This window comes from Sorex fumeus, unplaced genomic scaffold, assembly GCF_029834395.1.
Source record: "Sorex fumeus unplaced genomic scaffold, SorFum_2.1 ptg000033l, whole genome shotgun sequence".
NCBI classification, from domain to species: Eukaryota; Metazoa; Chordata; class Mammalia; order Eulipotyphla; family Soricidae; genus Sorex; species Sorex fumeus.
This window is the reverse complement of record NW_026606090.1, coordinates 1,511,229-1,519,013: the sequence shown is the minus strand read 5'-3', so window position 1 is coordinate 1,519,013 and position 7,785 is coordinate 1,511,229. Positions and strand designations below refer to the sequence as shown.

General features: G+C 44.1%; 1 non-coding gene across 1 annotated transcript; it reads right to left on the bottom strand.

The window, feature by feature from the left end:
• Positions 1 to 3,494: 3,494 nt before the first annotated feature.
• Positions 3,495 to 3,567, bottom strand: TRNAK-UUU (transfer RNA lysine (anticodon UUU)). The gene has a single exon. It is a non-coding gene; the product is annotated as a tRNA-Lys (tRNA).
• Between the last annotated feature and the right edge of the window lie 4,218 nt (positions 3,568 to 7,785).

The following is a 7,785-nucleotide window of genomic DNA, read 5'->3' as shown; positions in this document are numbered from 1 at the left end:
TCCTTAAGAAAATATTATCCTAATCTAATGTTTTTTTCTTGAAAATCTGTTATAGATTGATTATTCTGTGCTGATGTCTCTGCAACAAAAATATTTATATATAAGAAATGAAAATCAATCTTTTTTTCCAAATTTGACCTTATCCTGATATTTTTTCTAAACGCTTTTTGAAAATGAACTTTCTTCCATTACAACAATACTTTTATAATTAATTAAAAAATCACTTTTGGTGAGTGATGTTTAAAAGCTAGTTTTTACAAAAGTTTTTGTATATTTGAGGTTCTTCCTGTTTTGCTTTGGGGATCATGTTATGCCAGGGATCATCTGATGCCAGCCTCTCACATGACAGATTTAAATGTTTAATCACTGAGTCACATTCCTGGCCCTAAAAGTTAAATTTCTTAAATTAATTTTCTAATAAAGCTAATGGGATTTTTTGTCCAGGTAGTTTTTGATCCAGAAATAAATATTGCTTATTGCTAAAATAAAGTGGCTGAGTAAGACTGTAGCACTGCCCTCCCGTTGTTCATCAATTTGCTCGAGCAGGCACCAGTAACGTCTCCATTGTGTGACTTGTTGTTACTGTTTTTGGCATATCTACTATATCACGGGTAGCTTGCCAGGCTTTGCTGTGCGGGCGAGATGCTCTCGGTAGCTTGCCAGGCTCTCTGAGAGGGGAGGAAGAATCGAACCTGGGTCGACTGCGTGCAAAGCAAACTCCCTACCTGCTGTGCTATCACTCCAGTCCATTTCCATTCCATCTAAAATAATTTCTCATTCTCTATTTCTTCCTTCCTTCTTTCTTTCTTTCTTTCTTTCTTTCTTTCTTTCTTTCTTTCTTTCTTTCTTTCTTTCTTTCTGTCCATACTCAGCAGTGCTCAGGTGTTACTCCTAGCTCTGCACTCAGCAATTACTCCTGAAGGCACTCAGGAGACCATATGAGATTCTGAGGATCGAACCCAGGTCAGCCGTATGCAAGCAAGTGCTCTCCCCGCTATACTTTTGCTCAGCCCTCTTCTGATTTCTTTTTGGCCAGGGGTTATTTGTGGCAGTCTGTTTTCAGTTTTCTAGTACTTAGAACCTCCCAGTCATCTTTCCAGGTCCTAATTTCCAGCTCAGTTCCGCATGGTCAGGTAATAGACTGTGTAACTCAAATGCTTCTCAATTTATTGGGACTTTTTTGTTTTACCCAGAACACAGTTCCTTCTTGATGAAGGTTGCCAGTGTGCTAGGGATCTTCAATAGGAGGTGGGCGCATGGCAGCGTCCACGTGTGGTCAGGTGAGGTCAGATGGGGTCAGGTGAGATCTGCTCACGGCAGCGTCCACATGTGGTCAGAGGGGTCAGGTGGGGTCTGTGCACGGCAGCGTCCACCTGTGGTCTGGTCAGCCTGGCTGATGGGTTTTAGATCTCTCTCTCTCCCTCAGTTCTCTTGACCTGCCCCCTCCTTGCCTGAGAGGTGTCAAAATACCCAACTACTCTCAGAGTTCCTCCGTTGCTGCCTGCATCTCTTGCCGCTGTGTTTTGAAGTTTGGTCGTTTGGTGTGTTCACACGGATGGAAACTTGTTTCATCTTCTTGCTCAGTTCCTGCCGGCGTGAAGACCCTGCTCCTCACGCCCTCGCACCACCCGCAGTACAGACGCTCCCTTCCCGGTCGTCGGCACACTGATTCTGGCAGGGAGCTGGTGTGGGTGTCTCCCTTGTGTCTTCTCACTGGCACTGGTGATAGCACCAGCAGCGAGATTAAGGCACTGGGGCCCACCTGTCCCTGGCAGCCCTGCTCCCCGCTCTCTTTCTGGGTGGTTGAGTACTGCTTTTATTTGTATATTCTAATATAAACAAATCATATTATACTATGTCAATGGCAATAGATTTTTTGCTTCAAGTTATGCATATAAATTACATAATCCAATGTTTTTATGTTATATGCCATCAAAATAATTACTGGTACTGTGTCATCTGACAAGTTGATTAATTGCTCCTTCAGTTTTGTTGAGATTAATAAAATCACCTGATTTCCTAGTGGGACTTGCTGTTCCATTATTAGAATCACCCTCATTTCCAAGTATTAGAGTATCAAAAAAGGGTAATCAAGATTTATCAAATAATTATTAATAATATCAGTTGTTCTTTACTTTTATGGACTTTATAAAATCCAATGGGCTGGAGCAATAGCACAGCAGGTAGGGCATTTGCCTTGCACACAGCCAACATGGCAGACCCGAGTTCGATTCCTCCACCCCTCTCGGAGAGCCCGGAAAGCAAGCCCAGCAAGCTACAGAGAATATCTTGTCCTCATGGCAGAGCCTGGCAAGCTACCCGTGAGGTATTCAATATGCCAAACACAGTAACAAGTTTCACAATGTTACTGGGCCCACTAAAGCAAATCGATGAACAACGGGAGGACAGTGACAGTGACCCATAAAATCCAATATACTCGGAGAGGCTAGGAAAAAAAGAAAAGTATTAATTTTAATTAGTATTAAGAAATTTGGTGCTTTTCTGTTTACAATAGCTAGAATATGGAAAAAACCTGAGTGCCCGAGAACAGATGACTGGTTAAAGAAACTTTGGTACATCTACACAATGGCGTACTATGTAGCAGTTATAAAAAATGAAGTCATGAAATTTACATACAAGTGGTACTACATGGAAAATATCATGCTAAGCGAAATGAGTCAGAAAGAGAGGGACAGACATAGAAAGATTGCATTCATCTGGATAACATAAAGTAACAAAATAAGAGACTAACACCCAAGAGCAGCCGTGATATATACCAGGTTGTTCTCTCCATGACTTAGAAGCCAGCCGCGCACTGTAGGGTCAAAGGCAGCTCAGATAGAGAAGGGAGCACCAAATAAAGGGTACTGGGAAGATCTGCCCAGGATGGGAGATGCATGCTGAAAGTAGTCTATAGACAGAACATGATTGCCACCCAATGTCTCTTCTGCAGACCACAGCACCCAAAAGGAGAGATAGAACAAAAGGGAGTGCCCTGCCACAGAGGTAGGGTGGGATGGGGGATAGGAGGGGTGGGAGGGATACTGGGATGGGTGGGGGTGGAGAATGGGCACTGTTGGTGGGATGGGTACTCGATCATTGTATAAGTGAAACCCAAGCACAACAACTTGTAAGTCTACAACTGTACCTCATGGTGTTTCACTAATAAAAAAAATAAAAAGAAATAAAAAAGAAAAAAAGAAATTTAGTGCTTTTAAAGAAAAGTTTTTATTTCTTCTCCTGTATATGTGTTTTCTGTATATAAATGTATATGAACATACATATATACATATGTGTTACAGCTTAGTTTTAATTTAGTTTTTTTGGGGGATTACACCCTGTGATGCACAGGGGTCACTCCTGGCTTCGCACTCAGGAATTATCCCTGGCGGTGCTCAGGGGACCATATGGGATGCTGGGAATCAAACCCAGGTCGGCCGCATGCAAGGCAAATGCCCTACCTGCTGTGCTATCACTCCAGCCCCAAAGAAGGACGCCCGAACAGGTACTTAAACCCTGGACCCTCAGATTAAAAGTCTGATGCTCTGCCAACTGAGCTATCCGGACTTAATTGAGTTTTATCTTTAAAACTTTTAACTTTAAAATATGGAAAAAACGATCTACATTTTTTTTAAATGTAGGAGTACTGCTATTTATTTAGCCAATGAGCTGATTGACTTGGGCATGAACTCCACCTTACTTTTTTTTCCATTTTTTATAATTTTATTTATTGGATCACCATGAGAGCAATCACAAAGCTTTCGGGTTTAGGTCTCAGTCATACAATGAAACACCCGTCCGTTCACCAGTGCCCATTTTCCAACACCAAAAACCCCAGCATACCCCCATCCCACACCCTCCCCCTACCTGTGGTGCAGATGATTTCCACATTACTCTCTCTCTTACTTTGATCACATTCAATATTTTGACACCAGACCCACTGTTATTATTTGAGATTTTACCCAACACTCAGATCTGCTGAAAAGGCATCAGTAGACAATTTGTTTTCTATTGCTGATTATGAATAACATACGATGTCATGTGGCTGCAGTAGCGACCATGCGATTTTGAAATTCTGAAATTTTAACACTTAAATCTGGAGAGATTTCTGCCAAAACCTGCTGGGTTTTGAGATTTATTCCTGAGTCTCTGGGATCATGGCCGTTAAGCAGCTTGATAAAGAGCCAGAAAGGCCATTTGTGGGCAGCGATTCGGAGTCTCCTTGGGATGGGGAGGAAAGGGCCGACTCCACCCTCATCCCGTGAGGCCCTGCATGTCTCGTCACTGAGGGCCCAAACCTGACTGTCCAATCACCTCTGGAGGATGGCGGCCACCAAGCCGCCCTTGTGGAGCAGGCGGAGGAACAGCACCCTTTCCTCCCGAGGGGGGGAGGGGGTGGCCCAGCAACAGTAACCTACTGCGGGTTCTGGACGCATTTCTGCCAAAAGCCACTGGCTTCCGAGATTTATTTCTGAGTCTCTGGGATCAGGGCCTTTAAGCAGCTTGATCAGGAGCCAGAGAGGCCATTTGTGGGTGACAATTCAGAGTCTCGTTGGGGTGGGAAGGAAAGGGCCAGCTCCACCTCCATCCCATGATATCCGCGTCTCTCATCACTGCAGGCCTAAACCTGATTGTCCAGTGGTCTCTGAAGGATGATGGCCCCTGGGCCACCAGGGGGAACAGGCCAAGGCATGAAACCTATTCCCACCTGGGTTGGCCCAGCGCTGGTAACCTACTGCTGGGACCGGACACATTCTGCGAAAAGCCGCTGGGTTTTGAGATTTGTTTCTGAGTCTCTGGGATCATAGCCATTAAGCATCTTCATCAGGAGCCAGAAAGGCCATTCATGGGCGGTGACTTGGGATCTCATTGGGATGGGGAGGAAAGGGCTGGCTCCACCCCCAACCCATTAGGCCCCACGTGTCTCATTACTGTGGGCCCAAACCTGACTGTCTAGTGGCTTCTAGAGGATGACGGCCACTGGACCAGCAGGGGGAACAGGCCAGCACACAAAACTTATTCCCACCTGTGGTGGCCCATCGCCAGTAACCTACTGCAGGGACTGGACACATTTCTGCCAAAAGCTGTTGGGTTCCGAGATTTGCCTCCAAGTCTCTGGGATCATGACCACCAAGCAGTCTGATCAGGAACCAGAAAGGCCATGCCTCCAATTATATAGCTGAGCCAGAGGTGGTTTGTGGGTGTGTCTCCCATATACCTAACTTTTGGCCATTTACTTTCTTGGTAAACTTTGCCCTACGTTTTTTGGGTCTAGCCAAAGGCACAGCAGCAATTTGGGGGTATCTGGAAGTCTATAGGCACCATCAGGCTGCTGATGCACTCACCTCACAGGTACAGATTGACCTGCTGGCGGCACCATACCCCCAGAAAAATCTACCTTTTGATCAATTTGCAGAAAATACTTTCTAGTGTGATATACTTATGATATCAGCTATTTTCAATCTCTGTAGGAGCATTTACATCAAACCTTTCATTCCATTACCTCCTGCAACATGTACCACTTGGTTGATTCTGTCTCATCTGTGTTTCATTTATAAAATACACAATCAGGGTCAGAGAGAGCATATAGGGACCAAGGCACTTGCTTTGCATACATCCTACCCAAGTTTGATCGCTGGCACCCCTTCATGGTGCCACTATTGAGCCCCACTAGTAGTGACCTTTCTGTGCTAAGAGTGAGTACAGAGCATTGCTGCGGATGACCACAAAACAAAACAAACTAAATACATAGACTGGCAAACTGGGAGCTTTGCGGGAGTCCTCAGGAGAGAATGAGATGAAATCATATGGAAAGAGATGGAATGATGTTGGAGAGAGACTTTGGGATCTTCCAGTGCTTCCATCTCTGAGACTCTCTCTGGGAGGAGAAGAAAATTAATTGTGGGGCTCAGAAGGGGTGATACCTTTTAGGATCTTTTTGTTTGTTTGTTTCATTGAGGCCATACCTGCTAGTTCCTAGGGCTTACTCCGACTGCACTCAGGGATCACTCCTGACAAACTTGGGGTACCAGATGGGGTGCCAGGGATTGAACCAGGCTCGGTTGCATACAAGGAAAGTGCCTTCTCTGCTGTACTATCTCTCTGGCACCACTTTCTAGAGCTTCTAAAATGTTTTGCCTTTATTTTATTTTCATATATTAGAAAGTGATTTTTACAAATGTTTCATTTTAATTTTTGGTTTACAATATCCTTGATAATGCTTTCTCATGGATCTAATTCCAACACCACACCCATCACCAGTATATCCATCTCCTCCCCTCCTCCCCCAGGACCCCAACATCACCACCCCAAACTCAATTGTGTGGATCATTTCCCCCATTATGTTGCATTTGGATTTTTATTGCTTGGAGTTTTGTTTTGTTTTGTTTGTTCTTTAATTTTAAACATTAAAGCAAGGCATCACTGTGGGTCTGGGGAATAAACAATTGTCTGGGCATCTGGTTTCTTTGCCTTCAGGGTCTTCTTGTGAGGACCCCTGCATTCTTCTATAAAGGGGTCCAGGGGAGCAGGGGAGGGACTGAGAGACAGAGACACTGCTTGACTTTGCCACTGTAGGGACATTTCAGCTGGTCATTTCTCTTTTCGGTGGTGGAGAGAGGTATATTGGGGAGGGCACATCCACCAGTGTTCAAGGCTTATTCCTGCCTCTGTGCTCAGTGGTCTCTGCTGGTCTCTGCTGGTGGAGCTCAGGGCACCATCTGTGGTGTGGGCCAGTTATACAGCACAGGTCTGGTGTGGAGGCTGCTGGGACCTGGCCAGAATGTGGGGACCTGTTTCCTGTTCCAGAGGGGACCCAGTGATGGTAGCTGGAAGCAGGCCTCACCTGGCGTGTCGGAGTAGCAAATAGAAGTTAGCACATCTCTTCATTTGCTGCAAAAACTTTCTTACAAAGTCTGTGCTTCCCATCATACATAGAGTGCACCAAGTTTGTTAAATTTATCCCCTAGTAGTTAGTTTTTAATGGTAACTTGATTGTAATAGTATTTTTTAAAATTTTCTATTTTCAGTCACTTTGCTAGCCCAGAGAAATAATGATTGATTTTCATGTGATCGATCACAGGTGACCTATTCAGTACTCTTAACTGGCAGCATCGACCTAAAAGTTTTATGTAGGCTTCTTTGTATTCAACATAGTATTTGTAACAAAGCTAGTTTGACCTTGTCCTTTCCTATCTATGTGAGTTTCATTTTCTTGATTTCATGCACTGATTAGAAATACTAATACAATGAATAGCAGTGATGACAATGGTTGTCTCTTGGTTCCTGCAGGGAGCTGATTTCTGGACCCTATAAATACAAAATGCTGTAGAGGCTCAAATCCCATATGCAAAATGGACCAATGTTTACATTTACCCTAACTACATCTTCCCTTATACTTTAAGTCATCACTTATTGCTAACTATTTGTGTTGCACCCACCACAGTGGAAAGGCCATGTACCTCCTTGTCCTATTGGGAGGCGGAACCAGCAGATAGGGAGGTTCCAACTGTGCTGGGTCACTCACCATTAAGTATGATATTAACTCTAGTGGGCTTCTTTTTCTCCTTATCAGATTGGGGAAGAGCCCTTCTAGTTTGCTAGCTTCTAGTTTGCAGAAAGGTTTTATTGCCTTTTTGTGGGTGTTTTTTTCAATACCCACAAATGGATGGGGAATTTATAAAGTGCTTCTTTTCTACACATCTGGAGAAAATCATATGGTTTTCCAATGTATGTGATTTTTTATTGTTGCTGCTGTTGATCTAGCAGCTTTTCTTTGATGAGAAA